The sequence below is a fragment of the Mustela putorius genome, unplaced genomic scaffold (genome assembly GCF_011764305.1).
Source record: "Mustela putorius furo isolate JIRA1106 unplaced genomic scaffold, ASM1176430v1.1 tig00000695_pilon_pilon_pilon, whole genome shotgun sequence".
NCBI classification, from domain to species: Eukaryota; Metazoa; Chordata; class Mammalia; order Carnivora; family Mustelidae; genus Mustela; species Mustela putorius.
In genome coordinates, this window is record NW_025421447.1 from 9,897,503 (window position 1) to 9,920,469 (window position 22,967).

At 45.4% G+C, this 22,967-nt stretch overlaps 1 protein-coding gene and 1 long non-coding RNA gene across 3 annotated transcripts in view; one reads left to right on the plus strand and one right to left on the minus strand.

Moving 5' to 3' along the window:
* Nucleotides 1–22,967, plus strand: part of SHISA6 (shisa family member 6) — a 278,576-nt gene that overhangs the window by 136,780 nt on the left and 118,829 nt on the right. The gene's annotated exons all lie outside the window — the stretch shown is intronic.
* On the minus strand, nt 8,615–19,761 carry LOC106006608. The gene is made up of 6 exons (XR_006607672.1): nt 19,263–19,761; nt 18,833–18,907; nt 17,551–18,610; nt 11,574–11,644; nt 10,320–10,401; nt 8,615–10,057 (listed from the first exon to the last, which is right to left on the minus strand). It is a non-coding gene; the product is annotated as an uncharacterized LOC106006608 (long non-coding RNA).

Consider the following 22,967-nt stretch of genomic DNA (forward strand, 5'->3'; position numbering starts at 1 on the left):
AGCCAGGGTGTCCTGCAGCTGGGGAGGGAGAGAATTCCTCTCTAAGGGGAATTCCTGAGCTCTGGACGGTGATGCAAAAAGACGTCCTAAGATTTGAGCAACCTGTCCCACATATCAGAATCATGGGGCTTTGTCTATCTCCATGAAACTTAATTATGCGTTGAGCAAAGACGAGTAAAATAGTGCCTGGCTTCCACAATTACCATCCCTGTCAAACACAAGGGAAGTGCCGTGAAACATATCCCAAGGAGAGTGTGGGGGAGAGGAGACTGAAGGGAGGAAAACCTTTTCTCTGAGTGGAGGAGTCCTAAATGGGCTTCTACAGGAGATGGGAGTTGGAATGGTCCTTGCGGGGCAGGAAGGATGTGACAAGCCAAGAGTGGGGCAGGGTTGGCATTGCAGGTAGGGGATAAAGGCACAGAGATGGAAACACCAATGTGACAGGGCATACGACCCCTTTTACGGGGTATGAGGAAGTGATTGGGGGCCCTGGGATGCCAGTGTGGGGGGGGGCAGCTGGAAATGACCTTCGAAAGGTGGCTTGGAGGCAGTGTCCTAAATCCTGCCAGGACCAAGGGGAGCAAAACACAGGCTGAGGTCTGAATTCCAGCCAGGTATCACCGCCCGTCTTCTTCTGTTGCGTTCTACTCTTCTGCCTTTAAGAATAAAACTTAAGCAAGGGACACCTGGGAAGCTCAGTCAGTGAAGCATCCGACTCTTGATTTTGGCTCAGGTCACGATCTTAGGGTTGTGGGATCAAGCCCCGCATCGGGCTCCGTGCTCAGCATGGAGTCTGCTTGAGATTCTCATAGTCTGCCTCTCCTCTCACTCATGGGCTCTCTCTCTCAAATAAATAAATAAAACCTTGCTTAATAAATTAAGCAAAACCACAACGTACCAAGCAGGCCCCTGTGTGAGGCAGTCTCCCTGGGCAGAAATGGGCATGACAAACTTAGGGTCAACTCCCTGCCTCTATTTCCCCCACAGCCAGTGTCCGCCCTGCATGTCCATCACGGAGCACTGGACTGCAGAGCTGAGTCTCCATGGGGCACTCATGGAGCCAGTGCCCCATGGAGACTCCACTACCCCCACATCCATGGGTTTTCTGACTTACAGTCTGGAAAGTCTCCCCATGTCAGGCCTGTTTCCTTGAGGAAGCCGGGGCCTGGAAGGTTTGTAAGGTCCCTTGTTCTCCAATACCTTGAGGTCATCTCAGGAGGAGACACCTCCTGATGTGAACTACGGCAAGGAGTCAGGCACCCAGCCTCCTCCCACCGGAGACCTTTGACTTGGAATGTCCCCAAATATTTCCAGAGTGGCCTAGTCCCCTGCCCACGCTCTGTGGTACCTGAAGGAAGATGTGCCTCAGGCTAGAAGAGGGTGATCTCCCACCCCCCACCCCGAGGTTCACATTAGATGGTTCACGGTTCATACCTGAAGGTCTTTCCAGCAGTGTGTGCATGAGCAGTTGGGCTCACAGGGACCAAGATCTTATAAAGGATTCATTCCTTGAATAGGATGGATGTCAGACGCTTGCTCTCATCATCCGCTTTCCAGTGAATCTTTCCACTTTTGCCCTGGGAGAGTCATTCTGCATAATGGTTCTGGTTTTTCTGCTGGGGGCACTTGAACCCGGATGCCCAAGCATTGTGTCCATTCAACAGGAATATGGACACTAGCTGCGCCCTGATTGAATCGGGGCAGATTCAACAGAAACCTAACATTGGTGCAGGTGAAGGCGAGGAGCCCCCAGCCGATGGCCCCCCTGGCGCCTCGTGGGCTCAAGTAGAGCCTGGCAAGCTGTCCTTGGGACCTCTCCTGCCTCACCACTGCAATCCATGTGCACTTCCACTCCATTCCACTCTGGCCTCGTGACCTTGCTCACTCTGGTCTCCTGACCTTGCTTACTGCTTGAGCCCTTCTTTTCTCTTTTTTAAGGTTTTACTTATTTTGAGAGAGCGAGAGAGCGCTCGAGCTGGGGGAGGGGCAGAGGGAGAAGGAGCATCTGAAGCAGACTCTGCAGGCAGCGAGGAGGAGCCCCATGTGGGGCTCGATCCCACAAAAGGGGAGATCACGACCTGAGCCAAAATCAGAAGTTGGGTGCTTCACCAACTGAGCCCCCCAGGGGCCCCCGTGTGCTCCCTTCTTATCCCAGCGCCCCAGTCCAAGACTCCCTCCCTCCCCATTTAGATCTCTCAAAAGCCTCCCAGATGGCGTTCCATGCTTGCCCCCCACACCTCGTCCTCTGCTGAGCAGCCAGACTGATCTTATTCTAACCTCATTTAATCCTAAATATACCTAACCGCACCTGACGCTTAGACCTCTTGTCGCTCTTTGCTTTATAAAAGCTCAAAGGCTCTCTCCTGGAACCAGAGTCTTAAATATTCACCCACACGCGTCAGAACGGCACTTGTGTGTCATAAAAACATTGAGTTCAGGGCCGCCTGGGTGGCTCAGTCTGTGGAGCGTCTGACTCGTGGTTTCGGCTCCGGCCGGGATCTCAGGGTCGTGGGATGGAGCCCAGCATTGGGCTCCGCGACGGGCGTGGAGCCTGCTGGAGATTCTCTTTTTCCCTCTTCCTCTGCCCACTCCTACTTGCTCTTTCTCTAAATAAATAAATAAATAAAATCCTGCAATGGCATATTCTCTTCCTTCTTTTCTCTGTGCCTCTGTTGACAGCGTGACTCAGGAGCAAAGCAAGCAGGGAGACATGCAAGGCCAAGAAAGTACCCAGAGCGTTTCTGGGTACTGCCGTTCACTGCACTCCCATCAATACTGGACTCCTGCCTATTCTTCCCACTCTAGGGCCTTTGCACAGTCTGTTTTTCCTGTCTGGGGAGTCCTTCCCCTATGGTCCTTTATCACCCCAACCTACTCCTGGTTCTGGTCTTGGCTTGACTCTCCCTTCTACAAGTTAGTCTTCTTGGCCTTCACATGGACCCAGACCTTCCATTATATTTTCCGAGTTCACCCTTTGCGTTTCCTTTCCCAATACTCTTCAGTTACCTTTAATTTGCATGATTCCTTGCCTGATACCTGTCTTTGCCACTAACCACGCGAGGAGGCACCACGCCTGGAGATGTCTACGGTGTGTTCCCCATGCCTCACACATGTACTTGATGTTCAGTGGATATTGTGAATGAATGAATAAATGGATGGATGGACGGATGGATGGATGGATGGATGGATGGATGGATGGACGGACGGATGGATGGATGGATGGATGGATGGATGGACGGATGGATGGATGGATGAATTGAAATTACACTAAACTGAAGTCAAGAGACCTGAGTTGTTACAGGTGAATGTGCTCCTATGAAAATTCCTTCACTTCTCTGTTTCTGCATCTTTCTACCTGTAAACATTTCTACAGTATGCCTTCTAGTCCTGATGTTCTGGGACCCGTGTGTGTGTGGGCTCAAACACAAGGTGGGCAGTTTCTTATGACCCAAGTCCTCTCCAGAGCTGTTCTCTAACCCCTGTACCTCTGTGAACATTGATACCTCTTCATTTTTTCTGTATCACAGTACTCTTTACAACTGCAATCATAGACATTTTGTTTTTATTGTTTTAAAAAGATTTCATTTATTTATTTGAGAGAGAGCACAGAGGGAGAGGGAAGGGGAGACACAGACACCCCAGAGAGCCCAATGTGGGGCTCTATCCCAGGACCCTGAGATTGTGACCTGAGCCAAAGGCAGACACTTAACAGAGTAAGCCTCCCAGGTACCCCTATATAGGTTTTTAAAAGTATTTGGGAGTAAATTGAAGATATGATGTCCCTTACTCTTCGTACTTAAGTACGTAATTCCTAAAATCAAAACATTCTCTGACATATCCATGGTATGACTATCAAAACAGAAGATTAACATTGATGGAAGACCATTACCTAGTCTATACCTTATATTTCAAAGCATCACTAACGTCCTTTGCAACAAAAGGAAAACATTTTTCCTGGTCCAGCATCAGATGTTACCAGGTTTATTTCTAAGTCGTTGAACCCCTTGGTCTCTGTTTGTAACTGGGGTTTCTCTACCTTCACAATCTCTGCCTGGCTATATTCGTGGACATGAAGGCTATATTCTCTGCCTGGCTATATTCGTGGACATGAAGGCCATTGATTTTGTGTGTTAAATATATATTCTGCTACCTTAGTGATTTATTGCATTGTTTATTTTTGTCGTTAGCATTCCAGTTACATGATCCTATCATATGCAGACAGAGGTAATATTGCTTCTCCTTTACCCTTATGCCTCTGACTGATTCATCTTGTCTGACCGTATTGGCTTAGTATCACTGGTACAGTGTTGAGTACTAAGGGGGATCCAAGGCATCCTTGCTTTGTTTCAATGTTAGAGAAAATGCTGTAGAGCTTTCCCATTAAGATACTGTCTTCGGGACCAAGATAGTTAAGGAGAAGATGGATGGTTGCATAGATAGATCCTTGATTCAGATTGATTCATGTTAAAAGTCCCCCTCAATTCCTGGGGTGACCGGGTGGCTCAGTTGGTTGAGAGTCTGACTCTGAGTTTCAGCTCAGGTCGTGACCTCAGGGTCCTGGGATTGAGCCCCGAGTCAGCCTCTGCACTCAGCACAGAGTCTGCTTGGGGATTCTCTCCCTCTGCACCCCCCCCCCAAAATAATAAGCTCTCTAAAATAAATAAATAAATCTTTTAAAAGAAGTATCCCTCAGGGCATCTGGGTCACTCAGTTGATTAAGTGTTTGCCTTTGGCTCAGGTCATGATCTTAGGGTCTTGGGGTCGAGCCCCACATCAGGCTCCCTGCTCAATGGGGAGTCTGCTTCCCGCTCTATCCCTCCCTGCTACCGACTAATGCTTGCCCTTTCTTTCTCCCTCTGAAATAAAATCTTTAAAAAAATTAAAGTGTCCCTTGATATCCTTTCCTTGTTTTATTTTGTTTTGTTTTTAATCAAGAATGGGTATCAAATTTTGCCCAAGGCATTTTCATCATTTATGGAAATATAATCTAAAGTTACTTCCCTGATCTATTAATATGGTATATAATATTAATGGATATTCCGACATTGACTCAATCTTGCATTCCTATAATAAATCCCACTTTGGTCATGTATTATTTTCTTAATATGATATTGGTTCTGTTTGTTAATTTTTCATTTTGTATTTTTATATAATTAGTCATGAATGATACTGGTTTGTACTTTTCTTTCTTGTACTGTCTTTATGTGTCTTTTTAGTATCAATGTTACTAAAGTAAATATCACTGGCTTTATTCAAGGAATTGGGACTTTTCTCTCCCTTTCAGTGCTGTGGAGCTATGTGTACAGCATTAGGACTCTGTGGTCTTTGAAGATTTGAAATAATTACCCTATAAAACCATCAGGACCTAATGCTTCTAAGGGTAGTTTGTTAGTTACTTTTCCTACAAGGTATGTATTTTTTCCTATTTAATTTATTTTGAAAATTTTGGTATTTGAGTTGGTTATTATGTGAGGTTCTTTTAGTTTTCAAGTTTTGGTTGTTGCTAGTAGTTACCTTTGTACCTACTGTTCAATGCTTCTTACTCCCATGTGTTTAAATGTAAACCTTTTCATTTAGTTTATTAGTTTTATTAATTTTTTAATGATATCCCTTAACTTATGCGTTTTGCCTACACAACAGTCAGTATGTTTATTTTACTTTCTTCTCCCAATTTCTACTTTCTACCATACAGCATTTGTACCTTAGTCATGTACCTTTCTTAGCCTGCTGGGATTTAACCTTTTAGACTGACAGTGGTCAGTCTCTCTCTTTCTTCCTCCTTCCTCATGACCATTATTTTTCCTCTGATGTTTGTCCAGTCATCTCTTGGTTGGATGAAGTTTATTTTCCAGTAGATTTCCTAAGCAGAGCTCATAAAAACAGAATTCCCTAAGTTCTTATACTTGAAACTTGTTCGGTAGCCTTGATGCTTGAAGAAAAGTTTGACTGGTTGTAGAATTCCAGGTTCCCGCTTTCTTTCCTTGAGTTTTTGAAGACACTGTTCTGTTGTTGCCTTTGTAAACTATTGCAGATTATTTTTTGAGAACTCAAATGATGGTTTGATTCTTCTGACTTTGTAAGTTATTTGATCTTTTTGCTTGAGAGCCTTGAGCATTTTTTTTCCTTTATCTTTGAAGCCTGTTAGTTTTACCTTGGCACTGGAGATGATCATTCTAAGAACATTTCCTGGGTAACTTTCAGCTCTTAAAGTATGTATCATCAGATTTTCTTTTAATTTAAAGAAAGTCTTGCTGAATTATGTTTTTATATATTAGTTTTCTTGCCCAGTTTTGTCTTTCTTCGTAAGGGGACCTAATTATAGGTGTTTCCTTCCCTTATTTCTAATTCCCATTGCTTCTATTGGTTCATTTCTTTGTCATGGCTGCATTTTTGCCTTTCCTCAGTGCCTTTGCTGAGGTTTATTTACACTCTGTTCCCTCTTATGCATCTTGTACTTTAGTCAATTTGTCTTTTTCTTCCATCCCTTTCCAGAGTTCAGTAAATTCTCTTTCATTTTTTCCTGTTTATTTTCAGTGTTTGAATTGCACTTTAAAGGTATTTTTTTAATAACTACAAATGGGTACTAAGGCTGCTTAATTCATTTCAGAATGTTGTGCTCAGTCTCTTCTTCATGGTCACTTTTATGTGGAGCTGGAAGAAAATTATTAGCTGTAGAGGTGTTTGGATTCTTTGTTCAGTTTTTCAAGATTTTTATGTATTTATTCATATCTTCTCTCCATTTTTTTGGGGGGGGTATGAGGCAGTGTAGAGGATTCCTATTTCAATGGTAGCCTTTTCTAGTAATGTAGAGAGTACAATTTCTCTAATTGGCATTATTATTATTGAGAGTTTAATCCTCCTTTGTCTGACTGGATCCCATTCCCCATCCCTGGGATTCTAGCAAATCTCCAAAGAGCCTCTCTCTCTTCCTTTTGACTTTCTTCTTGTCCAGAAACAATGCTACAGAGGGCCACCATATTGATTTGCCTGTAGTTAGTACTCTGACTTATCAGGGAGCTTTTCAGTGGTTTTCATACCTAGAGTGAACTTTTATTCCAACAGGAGTCTTAGATCTACATCTAGAATTACAAAATTGCTGCAACCTCCCCTCTTCTCTCTTCCACTTTTTATTCCAGACTGTTTTTGTTCACCATAGGGCTTATAGCAGGAGTGGAAAGACAACTTTCTGAGATTTGTTATATATATATATTTTTAATTAAAGGTCATTTAATATCTCAGCCTCTTCTGTTTTCTGGGTATGCTGGGCATGTAACTAGAAATAACAGGGCTGGAATTAAAGCCAGGACTGTGTGATTGTAAAGTTTTTACTTGTGTTCTACAACAGAGAGATAGACCAGGGTCATGGGATGTACAGGTGCATGGAGAAAGCTACACATGTGAGCCGTGTCTTTCTTGATCAGCCACAGTCCACAGCCTCCTCTGTAATGTGGTAGTCATTCCCTCCTTTTGCTTCTGACTATGGGAAACCCTACATGCTGATTATTAATTCTACCAACTGCATATAGGACTAAATATTCTGTCATTGAGAGCTCTGGAATTATGTCATCACCCCCTTCCTCATTTTACTAGAGTGGCAGATCCAGGAGAACAGAAATCAGAACTTTTTTTGTTTGTTTGTTTAAGATTTCTTTGAGAGAGAGCATGTGCATGCAACATGAATGAAGGGGAAGGGCAGAGAGAGAGGAAGAGAGAGAATCTTGAGTAGAATCTGTACTGTACACAGACCCACACATGGGGCTCGATCTCAGGACCCTGAGATCATGACCTGAGTTGAAACCAAGAATTGAATGCCCAAAAGACTGAGCCACCCAGGCAGCCCAGAATCAGAACAACTTCCACGGCGACACTGGGCCATGTGGAAGGTGAGAGATTTTAGCCAATGATGATGCAACTCTCAGGCAAAGAACTAGCTTAAACTCTGCTGGCAGTGTTCCCCAGTACAAAATAATTCTCAGGTCTAAGGACTTCTCTTAGGTTCCATTCCTCCTTTTTTTCCTTTTCTCTAGAATCTGATGCTATGGACTTCCCACTCACTTAAAAATCGTCTTTCATGACACTAGACTACAGCTTCTTTTGAATGGGCCTTCTTTGCTTCCTCTTCTGTTTATAATTCCCTTCCCTTACCCCACGAACCTGCACACTTTCCAAGCTCTGGGCTAACCCTTTATTCTTCTCTTTCTTAAAACTTTCCCTTAGAGGATGTACTTACTTGCATGACTCTTGGCATTATCCCTAGTTAAATATCCCAAGACCTGTCTCTCTTGCCTCTCTTGGCTTTTGGGTGCACTTTACTGATGAAAGCCTTTTCGTAGACATATGACCCTAGAAGTGGGGAAGGGAGAGACTTGTTTGCATTTTCTGCCATTTCTTCAAAGTCAGCACATCCTAAGGAGAACTGCGTCTTTCCTCCAAAACCAACTATTTTTTATGAAATTTCATGGATGTCACTTTCTCTTAGTTGCCCAAACTGGTAACCTGCGCATCACTTTTCCTTGATGACAATTCATTCATTTATTTTAGAGATACAGAGAGAGAACACGTGCAAGAGAGAGAGAGAGCACACACACAAGTTGGGGGAGGGGCATCAGGAGAGAATCTTCAAGCAGACTCCCTGCTGAGTGTGGAGCCTGATGTGGGGTTTGATCTCACAACCCATGAGACCATGACCTGTTTTCCTCAGTTCAAACCTTGTATGAGTAGGCTGCCTGGTATACTTAATCTTTCCCTAAATGTACAGTGTTTATTTTGTCTCCACAAAACCTAAATGTTTGTTTTCCCACCTTTTCAGTCATTTTAATGCCTACTCATCCTTGATGACTTTACACCAAGCTTGCTTTCTTCCACACACTTTAACCTCCAAGAGATTTTCCAGTGTCCAAGCTCAGGCAGCTCTTCCTAGATATCTGTAACCTGAAAAGTCATGTTTCTCCCCATATGGACTGATGAGGTAGAATATGGACAGGGAATCCACAACAAGCACTGCCATTCAGAAAAGGGAGGAAAGAGGGGCACTTGGAAGGCACTGGTCCTTAACAATTTTGAAACCTGTCTGAGCAGACTCTGTGAGCACAGGGCCCCTGATGTGGGCCGGGGCTGTGCAAGTCACATGGGTGTGCAAAGCACCAGGATGGAAGGAGAACCAGGTCTGTGAGTAGACAGTATGGAGTATGTCACTTCTGGGCGGAACTCTCAGGGGCCGAGGTAGGCCTCAGTAAGGGAACACGTGGTGTCAATGGGACGGTGCAGGTTCTTCCCTTGGGTCAAGGTCACACAAGCATTTGGAGTCCTGGTAGCTGCACCCTGTGGAGGGAATCATAGCCTCACAGCCTCCTAACATTGACCTTGGAGCCCTGAAATGTCTTCCTCATAGAGAGGAAGGGTTGCAAGAGAGCTCCCGCCATGCGGTTTGGGGGTCCCCGAGAGGGAGCGCCCCGAGAGCCCACACTTCTGGGTGGACATATTAATGCAACTAAGGCTTCATAAAGCACTCTACCTAAAATTCACTCTCCCTGGAATCACTCAGGTAGAGAACAATCACTCCCAAGAATAAGGTTTGCTTGGAGAAAGTTCAGGAGCGGTTAGGGAACAGAGTAGGGTCCATGCATGTGTCTGTACCCTTTATCTCTTCCTGTGGGCACAGGCACTTCTCAGGAGCCCCTGGGAAGCATAAAGTGCCAAGAATCTGATTGGAACACTTTTCAGACAACTGGCAGGTCTGGAGGCTTGTTTTAGAAGTTCCGTAAGGGAGACCGCCAAGACTGCTGTCCCAGGTACTGACGAGATGGATTCTCAGGAGAGAGGTTGGAGACTCCCCGGGACCCCCTGTCCATGCCAGGCAGATCTGGAGATGCCCAGGCAGAGTGGGCTTGCCTGAGCGGAGACTGCAGTTTGGGTGGGTGTAGGCGTGGAGTGTCTGCGACAGGTGCTGGGGCCCAGCCAGCCTCTTCTCCGCTTGGACTAATTGGTTTCTCTTTCATTTTATGGAACTTGACAGCATTGGTTGTGGCTTTTCATGGTTGACTGCCCACGGTAGTACCTAATTACAGAGGAGATTTTTTTTTAAAGCAACAATGAACACGTTTTCTAAATATGTTCCCAGTCCATTCCCTCCCTGGGTAATCGGACCCTGAGAGAAAGCAGGGCGGGGTTGGTGTTCCCAGAGGCCTCCTGTCAGCCAGTCCCAGGCAGGTCCCACCGGGGCCACTCAGGAGCACAGTTCCCCAGGAACTCCAAGGCAGGGTTGGTAGGGAGGGTGCCCGAGACCCCAAGGTCAGACCCCAGTCCCATGAGCCTCTCACCCGTGCTTTCTTCGTGATGACTGAGGTGCCCCTCGAGAGCTAGGTAGGAAATTATACACTTCAGACGAAGAAGCGAGGTGTTCTGTCAAAAGAAAAATAAAAATATCGAGCGGCTTCTGGGGAGATCAAAGCCAGACTCAGTCGAAAGCTCCTGGCATAGGTGATTCTGAGACTCTTTTCTTTGTTCTTTTGGAGAAAAGGGTAGTTGCACTCGGAGCAGCATACTTACTCATCTGCCTGGTTGTTCTGTATTCATTCCGTGCATTTCATCCCATGCTAGACTGGGGAAGCGTCTTTGCCCGAGGGTGCCCGGGCAAGGAGAGGCACCAGGGGATCTGGAGCAGGGTCCCAAACTGGCCCCCTGAAACCCAGAAGGAGGATAGAGACCATCCAGAGACTTCATGCCTCTGTATCCCCAACACCCCGCTGGGTCAGACTCCACAGTCCTTCCAGCTGCCTCTCAGCAGAGGAAGAGGAAAGAAGATGCCCGTGGTTAGCTAGCGAGGCTATTTCCTTATGTCTGGCTGCCACCTCCATCTGCCCTCTCCCTGCTCAGGAAGGCCTGGAAATCTCTACCAATTACAAGCTGCACACCAGACGCAGAAGGGGGTCAGTGTGAGGCATGAATCACAGGGACTTCTCAACTGGAGAGATGTGCTCATAACCACCGAAGGATGCTCAAGGACACACCATAATGCCCTGTTGCACTGGGCGTGTGCGTGCACACACACACACACACACACACACATACATGCATGGACTCACACAAGGAGATTTAAACTCTTTGCCCCTTATCTATCCTTTCTGGAGACTCACATGGAAATTGTGTGTCACTTCACGCCACCAGAGTGACCTCACCTTCGGGCTCATGTTTAATCTCCATCTGTTCCTAAGGCCATGAGAAGGTGCTATGCAGGCCTCCCACAAAATCCCAGGGTCACATAATGCTCTCCTTCTCAGTGTAGGACAAGGGGGGAGCATCTGCCTCCCTCCCCCACTTCCCACACAGAGCAGAGAAATACTGCCCAGATCTCTCCATCATGGGCCCTCTTCTTCTGACTTGGCCTGCATGTTAGTACAGTGGTTTTTAACTCCAGCTGCTTGTCAGGTTCATCAAAACTTTAAAAAAAAAAAAAAAAAAAAAAAGGATGCATAGCTCTGATGGGTGCATATCAGACTCTCAAGGTCATTGAATCACACCCCAAACCCAGGCCCCGAGGATGTGGTTAAGATACGGATTATGATCCCGTATACCTGCCGACGAGTGGGCCTGTGACTCAGCATTTCTGGCAAGTCCCCTGGGTGGCTGCTGGCTCGGAGACAAACTGAAAGAGTCCAAATTAGGGAGTTAGGGTTCTCAACATGGAGTACAACCTCTGGGGAGCTTTTAAATATCCTCTCATCCAGGCTGACCCCCGACCGACCAATTCATAGTTTCTGGGACTGATACCCATCCATCAGTATTTTGTACATCTTCCCATTACGCAGCCCTGGTTGAGAACGCCTGGTCCAGGAGCTGTTTCCTACAGGGCGGGGTCGGGGGGGGGTGTCTGTGTTCAGCTGCTTAGCTGCCTTCCCAGCCACGGACCGGCTACCTATTCTCCAAAATCCATTTTCCAACCAGCTGGGCACTGCATATTTTTTTTTTTCCAGACGGCTAGACAATACATATTATCATCACAGAAGAGCTCGTCGAAACATCTCCCTCTCTACAGATAACCAACAGCACTATTAGCCAAGATCGTGGATCGGGTACATTCTCTTTACACAGAAAATTAATTCTCAATTGTCAGCAAATGCTCTCTTGGCTTTGCTCCCTCTCCTGGAGAAGTCGCCCTTGTACAGTTACACAACCCCATAGCCGTGTGGTGTGTAGACACGCCACATGCCTGGGATGAGCCTCTTCAACAATCCCTCCATTTTTGACTTGGCACCATTTTCGACCTCTTGGTCCTTACTTTTTTTTTTTTTTTTTTAAGATTTTATTTATTTATTTGACAGAGAGAGATCACAAGTAGATGGGGAGGCAGGCAGAGAGAGAGAGACAGAGAGAGAAGCAGGCTTCCTGCTGAGCAGAGAGCCCGATGCAGGACTCGATCCCAGGACCCTGAGACCATGACCTGAGCTAAAGGCAGCGGCTTTAACCCACTGAGCCACCCTCTCTTGGTCCTTCCTTAAGAACCCTGAGGATTGAGGATCTTGCTTCCCTATATCTTCCGCCTTCTTCGGTATCATCTGTGTTTCTGAACTTCTGTTCCCAGCGTTGTTCATGAGGCCTTTGCCCACCTTGTTGGCCTGGCAGGTTCCCACCTGTCTTTCAGCTCTTGCTATCTGGGCTTTGGGAGGACCGCATCTCCCCAGACCAAGACAGGCACTGCCATTCTAAGCACCGATGTGTGCTCTCCCAGCAGTCCCTGAGCTGTCTGTTCCAACCCTCGGTATATGGTGCTGTATTTGCTGAGTTCCTAGTCTGCTTCTCCCACTAGATGTGAGCTTCTCAAGAGTGGGAGTGGCATACCCACCTCTCAGTCCACACCATCTTGCACAATGCACAGAACATAGAGGCTCGAACAGCATTTATCGAATAAACCAAGAGTTCCTCTCCTCTTTCGTGCTTTTCTTCTTCTTCTTCTTCTTCTTCTTCTTCTTCTTCTTCTTCTTCTTCTGGTCTTCCTACTGCATTGTACAAAAATGTACAGAAACTGATCTGCTTGAGCATGATTCTGACTGGCATGTTTGCTCAAATCAGTCCATACCCAACGAGAGTATAATTGGAATACCCAGTTCTTCCAAAACCCTGCCAATCATTCTGCTGTGCAAATAGGCACAGGTGATTGGTTCTAATCAAAGTCATTAGGGTGGTTCTGGAATGATCCTGCTGCCATATGTAGATAATTATGGCAGAAGTCTAAATTTTGGATGCTAGCCAATCCAAATAGCATTAGCAGGAAGAATTTGCATAGAACAAAAGGAGAAGGATGGCACAGTGTTTGGACATAAATAATAATGACTGGTATTTATATAGCATTTTCTATGAGGCAGGCATCCTCTGAGTGGTTTCTGTACATTAGCTCCTTTACTCAACAGAACAGCCCTATGAGAGAAGTACTCAGCGGCATAGGTAGGCAAACTAAGGCCTCAGGAGAGTAGGTAACCTGGCCAAGATTCTACATCTAGTAGTAAATGGTAGGTCTGTTGGGACCCAGTAGATTAGTTTCACGTCAGTGCTCTTCCCTGATACACTGCACTAGAGAGCGGGCTCCTTCTAGAACAGAACATCAATCACATGTCTCAGTGTGACTGTTAGCATTCCCCATAGTTCATGTGTTAGTAAGAGACCTAACTTTATCCCTGGAAGCAGAATAGACCATCTTATTAGAGTAACAAGCCTCAAATCTTAGGTATACCAGTTGGCTTTCTTTCTTCTCTCTCTCTCTCTCTCTCTCACACACACACACACACACAGGCATACTCATCTGTCTGGAAGGAGAGACTCGGGAACCTTCAATGGACAGCTTATCTATAAAGGCAAATTAAATTTTTTTTTCAGAGTAAGAACAGTGCTGCTGTTTTCCTAGAATTTTATTTCCTTTGGATATTAGATTGGCACACCAGAAAAAAAGGCAGTTTGGCTGGTGGTTCCTAATTCTAAAAGACTTCTGTTAATGATACCTCTGTCTGTCCTTACTTGATGGTTCTTTTGGGGTCAACCAGGAAGCTATGGTTCTTTTGGGGGTCAACCAGGAAGCTAAGACCCCTCATGTGCTCTCTGGGCTGGGGTCAACCAGAAAGCTAAGTCCCCTTTCCCCATGAAGAAAATTAGAGTGAGGGGTCCGTGTCCCATAGTCCCTGTGAAATGAATTGACCCTCATCCTTGGAGATTTTCACCTTTTGTGAGAACCATTTTGTTGGTAACATCACATTTGAAAAAGGAGTCAGTATTTTTTGCATGACCATTTCTTCCAAGATGTGGTCTCCCTCATTATAAGCAAATATGACGTGATATGCTCAGACCAGGTAGACACACCACTTCTTTCCATCTCTGAGGTCAGTGGGAGAATCTGGGAGCTGATATTTTTAACAGAGTGCCCTGCAACAGACCGTTCCATGAAAGAAATGCACCCAGCAAGGTAAGGACTTTACAATTCTCTGTCCATTTTATGCCACATGGGAAATCATTATAACTTAATTATTTTAAAAAGAAAAGTGGTGTCAGTATCTTTAAAGCAGTGGGCCCCCCAGACAAGCAGCATCTGCATTACCTGGAAACTTGGAGAATATCCGTTCTCCAAGAATGTCCATTCTTGGGTTCTAGTCTAGACTAGTCTAGACTTCCTGACTCTGGGGTGGGGATTCACAATGTGTGTTCTAATAAGCCCTCCAGGGAGAACCACTGTCATAAAGAACTAAGATATATTACTAGATCATGCATCTTAAGATATGATGTCACCCAAGTAGATGGATGCAAACAGTACATTATTTAAGTATCATGCCCTCAAAGGATATCCCAGCCAATATGTTAGCTAGGAATGGCGCTCTGTCCCAGGCATAAAGCAAATTGTAAGGAGCTCGACATAAGCCACTGGGAAATTGAAGCCATTCATTTATTAGACCCCAGAAAAACACCTCCTCGGTGTACAAACCATTATTTGCCCATTGATCAAGGCAAGGTAGGATGGGTTGGAGGTTGATGATTAATTCAGATGATTCTTACTTAGAGGAGCTCAGCTGTCTTCCTTGCTAAGATATTAAAATGGAAGATTCTGAAAGTTAATTCAACCAGGGACTTTAATCACCCAAGGTGATAGGATGCACTGAGAGACTGTAAAGATTGGGGGCCCATGTCAAATTCGAATGTTATTGCTTTTAACTGGGGCTATTGCAAGACTCACAGAGCAAATGGAACAGGCACAGTGTGATCTTTAAAATTAGTTACAAAGATCAAAACATTAAAAAAAAAAAGCTGGAGTGATTTTCCTGAGCATAAAAATGTATCCTTTCAGAAAGAATTAATTTGATAAAATTACTCATTAGGCCCATGTCTCGTTGTGTCATTATAGCTGTAGTGTCTAAAATAACTTCAACTTTTGGAAGAAGCCGGTACAACATCTAAGTTACTTAATTAGGTCAGACAGTAACTAACTTGTCTTTCCACTACTGGTCTTTGGAGTATATTAGTTACAATCATCCTCTGTTGGTTTGAGAATGTTAGTGTTTCCGGGGGGTATCATTCCAACCATGTACGGATAACGTCATAAAGGATCAGATTTTTGCAACCCCCCACCCCCCCACCCCCCCGCCACCGGATGACACCACCACAGTTGACCTGAATAGACCAATGGTCATAACCTAATGTGTTGCTTTTAATACACATATCTTTGGTCATTTTCCTTTCTCTGAGTTCAGGGCCACCAAGATGAAAGGTTTATATAACATTGGAAAGAAAGTGGTAAGGAGTCATAGGCTCACAGAATTCTTTGTGTTGGTAGAAGAGTTCAGCTCTCCTCAACCCCTTCTGTTGGTGTAGCCACAAGCTGTGGGTTAAGACACAGGAGACTTTTAATCTTCCAGAAGTTCAAGCACTCTCCTTGATTTCTAGACCTTCCTTTAAACCAGCCTTGACTCCCCGAAGTTGCAGTCCATAGAGGCTGGCTCTCGGAAGGATGGCTAATGCCTTTGCAGCGCGAATCCCCCTGACCAGTACTGTCACCAAGGAGGCTGGATGGGCTTACCAACTTCTCTGAAGCAATATCAATTCTTGAACAGTGCTTTGTGCCCATAGGTTCTCCACCTTGGTCTTTTTCAGACTCATAACAACTCTACAAGTTAAGTACACATGAGGAAAAGGTAGCTCAGAGACACCACGCACTTTGCCCAACGTCACGCAGTTCCTAAGGGGCAGAGCAAGCTTCTGAGCTCAGGTCCAGTTAGTCCTGGGGTTAGCGTAAGGTCTAACTCTGAAGTCCAGCATCTTCCCTGGCCCTCTTTAGGAAAGTGGGTCACCCCAATACACTGCCCTTCAATAACCCACTGATCATGGGGAAGATTTTGTAGGTTTATGTGAATCAGTCCTCTCTTGGTGCATCTGTTAGGTCTGGGATGCCCCAGGCATGCACTATGCCAGTCTGGTTGGTTCTAGGGATAGTTTAGGAGGAAGAGATTATCAAAGTACATCCCTTAGATCTATGGCATTAATGCTCCCTATGAACAGGTTGGAAACGCACCTTATCAGACCCCACTTGAGACTTACTGATCAGAAACTCCAAGGGTAGGGCCTGGGGATCTGAGTTTTGGCAAGTCATCCAGATGGCTCTCCTGGATAAGCAAGGTCAGAGAACCACTGGTCTAACCTCTCCATCTTGGGGAGAGCAATGCCTATTTCCTCTTCCACCCTGTGACTAGGATTTTCCTCTGGGTACCTGAGGTTTTATTCACCACACATGTGCCCCTAGGAGCCCAATGGGTATGTTCACGTGTCTCCAGGCTTTCTGGGATACAGGGACTTAAAAAAAAAAATAGGAAGAAGCAGAAAAATTCTGCCTCTCCCTTCCATGTTCTCTAATAAATACCCACCCCTTTATGATTCTCCTTCCCAAAAGGAACTTGGTTTTCTTATTCCCTGGAATCCCCCTGCCCCTGACAAGGATATTTAAAGAAGATAAGAAAAAAGTTGTCTCTGACTATGTGAGGCTGTTACTTATTAACAGCACGTTGTAGTGGAAGGATGAGCTGTGGAGACCTCTGGAACTGTGGTTAAATATCATTTCTACTGGCTTTGAGATTTTGGGAAAGAATCCGTTCAAATCTCTGAACTTTTTCTTTTCCTCCCATTTTTGATGCAAAGAAAATAATACCACATAGGGCTGTTGTGGAAATCATATGATGTGGAAGGTGCCTAGCACAGTGCCTGACATCTTATAAATAACAACTGTTACTATTATGGAGAGTGAAATGGTCTTATTTTCCTGGGCGTAGAGATAAGGAAGCCTCTGGGTAAATGTGGTGTGTGTTCCTTGGGGATCAAATTTATTTCTTGGTAAACAATAGAAATATGATATATTAAAATCAGGATTCCGTTGAAGCTCTCCCACGTGCTTTTGAATTTTGAATGGAAAGCAGGTCTTGAAGAAAATCTAGACTTCAGAAAACTGGCTTTATCGCTTTGTATCCAATCCTTTCTGGTAGCCCCACCCTTGAGCATTGTGTCCCTCCCGCTTGCCCTTACTCATACCTCAGAGGAGCAACGTGGGAAGCGCTAGAAAGGAGGACTTCAACCTGTGGGTGAAAGCTGATGATGGTAGAGCTGGATGTAGGCAGATGATGGTAGAGCTGGATGTAGGCAGATGATGGTAGAGCTGGATGTAGGCAGATGATGGTAGAGCTGGATGTAGGCTGATGATGGTAGAGCTGGATGTAGGCTGATGATGGTAGAGCTGGATGTAGGCTGATGATGGTAGAGCTGGATGTAGGCTGATGATGGTAGAGCTGGATGTAGGCAGATGATGGTAGAGCTGGATGTAGGCAGATGATGGTAGAGCTGGATGTAGGCAGATGATGGTAGAGCTGGATGTAGGCTGATGATGGTAGAGCTGGATGTAGGCAGATGATGGTAGAGCTGGATCTAGGCAGATGATGGTAGAGCTGGATGTAGGCTGATGATGGTAGAGCTGGATGTAGGCTGATGATGGTAGAGCTGGATGTAGGCAGATGATGGTAGAGCTGGATGTAGGCAGATGATGGTAGAGCTGGATGTAGGCTGATGATGGTAGAGCTGGATGTAGGCTGATGATGGTAGAGCTGGATGTAGGCTGATGATGGTAGAGCTGGATGTAGGCTAATGATGGTAGAGCTGGATGTAGGCCGATGATGGTAGAGCTGGATGTAGGCTGATGATGGTAGAGCTGGATGTAGGCCGATGATGGTAGAGCTGGATGTAGGCTGATGATGGTAGAGCTGGATGTAGGCTAATGATGGTAGAGCTGGATGTAGGCAGATGATGGTAGAGCTAGATGTAGGCTGATGATGGTAGAGCTGGATGTAGGCAGATGATGGTAGAGCTGGATGTAGGCAGATGATGGTAGAGCTGGATGTAGGCAGATGATGGTAGAGCTGGATGTCACTTCCTAACAATTAGGGAGAGAGGCTCTGTGGTAATGGGGAGCCTTCTGGAGATGTCCTAAGTGGGGTTTGTGGGAGGTCGGAAGGAGTTGGTTCCTCCCACATCCTTCCCAACCATGAGAGCCTTCCAGGTAGGATTCTTCCCCTAGCAGCTTGGCAGGTAACACTGGTGCCTATTTAAATGAGTGAAAGAATGAGTAAGTGAATGAATGTATGAGCGGCTGCCCTTTGGTTCTCTACCCCCAGGCCACTGTACCCTTCTATACCCACCATCACTGAGCACCCTAACTCCACTCAGACTTTCAGTAGCACCCTCACTTTCTGGTTGGGATTATGCAAGTAACAGAGCTCCAAGTAACAGAAAACCAGCCTTGAACTAGGAGGAGCTTATTTACCTGACAAAATAAGGCGTCTTGTTCTTTTCCCTCATGGTTGCTTAATGGCTGCGGAGTTCCAGCAATCACATCATCCTGGCATTCGAGGGCAGAAGAGCAAGAATAAGAGGGGAGTCCTGCCAACGGATACCTGCTTCTGCCTCCCTGTCACTTCTCCACGGCTCTTGACATACCATCCCAAACTGGGACATCAGCAACCACCATTTATGTTTTTTTTAAAGATTTTATTTATTTATTTCACAGACAGACATCACAAGTAGGCAGAGAAGCAGGCAGAGAGAGAGAGAGGAGAAAGCAGGCTCCCTGCTGAGCAGAGAGCCCAATGGGGGGCTCGATCCCAGAACCCTGGGATCATGACCTGAGCTGAAGGCAGAGGCTTTAACCCACTGAGCCACCCAGGCGCCCAGCAACCACCATTTATTTGACTCACGTCTATGTGGGGAGGCAGCTGGGGCAGGCTCGGCTGGGCACGGGTTTTCTCTGTGGGGTTTCCTCATGGGTCAGCAGGGTGGGTCATTCTCTGAAGGGGGCACTGGGCCACATGCCTGTCAGGCTTCCCTGAGCTTGTCCTGCCCGGCCACCCAGCAGCATTTCCAGGAGAAGGTCGAAGCCGCTTCGGGACCAGTCCATCACTTTGCCCTCCTCTGTGGGCCAAAGCAAGTGACAAGGCCAGTTCAGCTGCGAGAGCTAGAAAAACGGGGGCCGCCTCCTCATGGGAATGACTGTGAAGTCACAAAGCACAGAGATATGCTTCCGCGGAGGGCCAGAGAAGGGAACCCATTCATCAAGGGCAGACTCATTAGCCAGAACTGAAACTGGCAAAGCGCCTTCCTTCCTGCCTCTGCCCTCCCCCTCCCCCTTCTCTTTCTTCCGTCTAAGCTTTACCAGACCCTGTCATAATGACAAGCCAGGGAAAAGGGGGGCTGGGAAAGAGCACCGGGATAAAGCACTTCGTAGTACCCATTGTATCACTGAACCCCCTCCCTGACTTTGCTAATAAAGTTCTTCTTGGACCCGTATCTCTATTAGACTGTCAGAAACCTCGGCCCCAGTGAATTCCTGCGGATATACCCCTAGAAGCATTCATTTTGGCCCAGGCAGCCCTCAAAACCGGTTCCTGTTGAGGTGTTGAGGGAGGGGGAGACACGCAGACAATAGGCCTGCTTTCTTCCCGCTGCCTCTCCCAGCCATTGAAATGTCAGTCAGCGCTAATTCTTGCAAAGTATCTGTGAGTACAGAAGGGCCACCTTCCCCCCCCCCCCCCCCGCTGTGTTCCTAGCTCTCCCTAGGAACATACTCTGTGATAGGTATGAAAGGAGACCTTCAAAACCCGCATATAATAATACGTCTCCCTAAGGATTTTTACTTGAAAGCCAAATGATTTGTAAATGGCATGTAGGTAAATAATCAGTCTGGATGCAGAAACTTGCTGGCTACATTGGTATTTCAGGGACTATATATATGTGTGTGTGTGTGTGTGTGTGTGCGCGTGTATGTGTGTGCGTGTGTGTGTGTGTGTGTGTGTGTGTGTGTGTATACTCTGAAGGTAAGGCTATTGTTCACAAAGGAAAAAAACTGATAACCTCATGATCTAAAGCTTATAAAATCATAGTGAGCATTTCTTATGTATTTATTATGTACCTGGTCAAGTGCTAAGCTTTGGCAGAATCTTTTTTTTTTTTTTTTAAGATTTTATTTATTTATTTACTTGACACACACAGGAGAGAGAGAGCACAAGCAGGGGGAGCAGCAGGCAGAGGCAGAGGGAGAAGCAGGCTCCCCGCCAATCAGGGAACCTGATACAGGGCTCTATCCCAGGACCCTGGGATCATGACCTGAACCCAGGCAGACGCTTCACCGACTGAGCCACCCAGGCACCCCACAATGATAGTCCGATTTAATTTTCAAACTTTCTAACGAAGTAGGAAATATCCCTGTGTTTACATAGGAGGTGTCTGATCTGGAAGATAAGTTTTCCAAGATCACTCTGGAAGAATCAGGATTCAATTTCATCTCTGTCTGACCGCAAGCCCTTATTTCTAACCAGGAGAATGCACCGTGTTCTATTTATTTATAATCTGTGGTGCAAAAGTAATTAGAGTAAGCCTCGAAAAGAATTCATGCTTCCTAAGTATCCACTGACAGTCTTGACTGATGGAGTCCTGTGCCTGTGTGAGAGCCAAGACACTCAAAATTCAAACAAATGCCTAAGTTACTCAGGGCTCCAATGACCACGGTGCTGTTGAGCAGACGAGAATATATTACCTAAGATGGATGATTATTGATAATTGTAAAAGGTGTAAACAAGATCTTTATTAATGAAGCAGTTCATTAGCGATGTCAGTTTTGCATATCAATCTACAGTTATAGGTTAGGAGCTTGTGGTGGGTTTTGCTATTGTTTACTGCTTGGTTTTTGTCTCTGTGCCCCAAGGTTTTGGTGTCCTCCAACAGATTAGTGTTTCCTAAACCATGTTCACAGAATATTACCTTTATGATGTGTTTGTAGGAGTCCCATGAACCAAGAAAAAAAAATGGTCCCACAACCAAATAAATTTATAAAAGTTAGGACTCGTTAACATTTAAAGTTTATTGCTTTACTGCATGACTTATCAGAGCCGTTTGGTGCAGTCTGCATCATGGCCCTCGGAGATGGCAGTAGAATTGGCTTGGTTGGCCATACCTATTGGATGATGGTAAATACTGTTTGATTACAGGTCAGTCTGATCTTGTTGGTTGGAGTTCATAAATGAGAGCAGACCTGTAGAGATCTCCAATCCCACTCATGCATACCATGTCTCATGTGTTTTTAAATTATTTTCTTCTCAACCTTCTAAAAATTCTTTTCAGTTTGAACAAAAATTACTTTGCTTTTGGGAGATTCAGGACTTACAGGAGCAGCTGGCTGGCTCAGTTGGGAAAGCATGTGACTTTCTCTTGGTCAGTTTGAGCCCAACAGGGGTTATAGAGATTGCTTAAATAAACAGAGATTTAGGATGTCCCATGTTTGTTTACCTAAAGAAACATAATTTATGTGTTAGCTTTTAAAGACCAAAGCACATTTACTTGGCTCTTTGTGTATACTGATTACATGCAAAAGTGTGATGTCTCCTTGCTAAGACATCACTTCACGTTTCTGGTGCCAAATTTGAGAAAGACAACTGAACTGCGGGGGAGGAAACTACCTTTTCTGGAAGGATTGTCATGTTTAAGTCCTTCTTATGTCTGGCTTAACCCTTTCAGAAGCCCTGGAGGTGGGTCTTTGTGTTTTCACTTTGCAACTACAAAATTTGCATCTCAGAGATACCAAACTATTTAAACTTACACAGATAATAAGCATTAAGACTCAGGATATAAACCACATCCTCAACCCAAATCTATCTGACCCTAAAATGTGTAATCCACTTCTTAAGCAAAAACAAAACAAAACAAGAAAGAAAAACACCACCAACCCAGAAGAATGAAAATAAAATGATAAGAAAACTACCACTTAGAAACAGGTTTGATTGACAAAGGATAGTAATAAAGCAACAATTGCTATCATTTTACCCTTGTAGGACTGAAGAGGCTAAAAGAGAAAATAACCGGTATCTATTTAACCAGAAGGAGTAAGAAACTCATCTAGTCTGTTGGCTAGGTTTGAAAATTAAGGACTGGTCCTTATAGCTTGACTAGGATTATTTTCAGAAAGATCATACTATTAATTAAGAAAATAGGTAATAAGGGGCGCCTGGGTGTTTCAGTCAGTGAAGCATCTGCCTTCGGCTCAGGTGATGCTTCCTGATCAGGCTCCCTGTTCAGCGGGGACTCTGCTTCTCCCTCGGCTCCTCCCCTTGCTCCTGCTCTCTCTCTCAAATAAATAAAGAATATCTTAAAAAAAAAAAAAAGAAGAAGAAGAAGAAGAAAGAAAGAAAGAAAGAGAAAGAGAGAGAAAAGAAAGAAAGAAAGAGAGAAAGAAAGAAAGAAAGAAAGAAAGAAAGAAAGAAAGAGGGTTGAGGTGCTTGGGTGGCTCAGTGGGTTAAATCTCTGCCTTCGGCTCAGGTCATGATCTCAGGGTCCTGAGATTGAATCCCATATCAGGCTCTCTGCTCAGCGGGAAGCCTGCTTCCCTCTCTCTCTCTGCCTGCCTCTCTGCC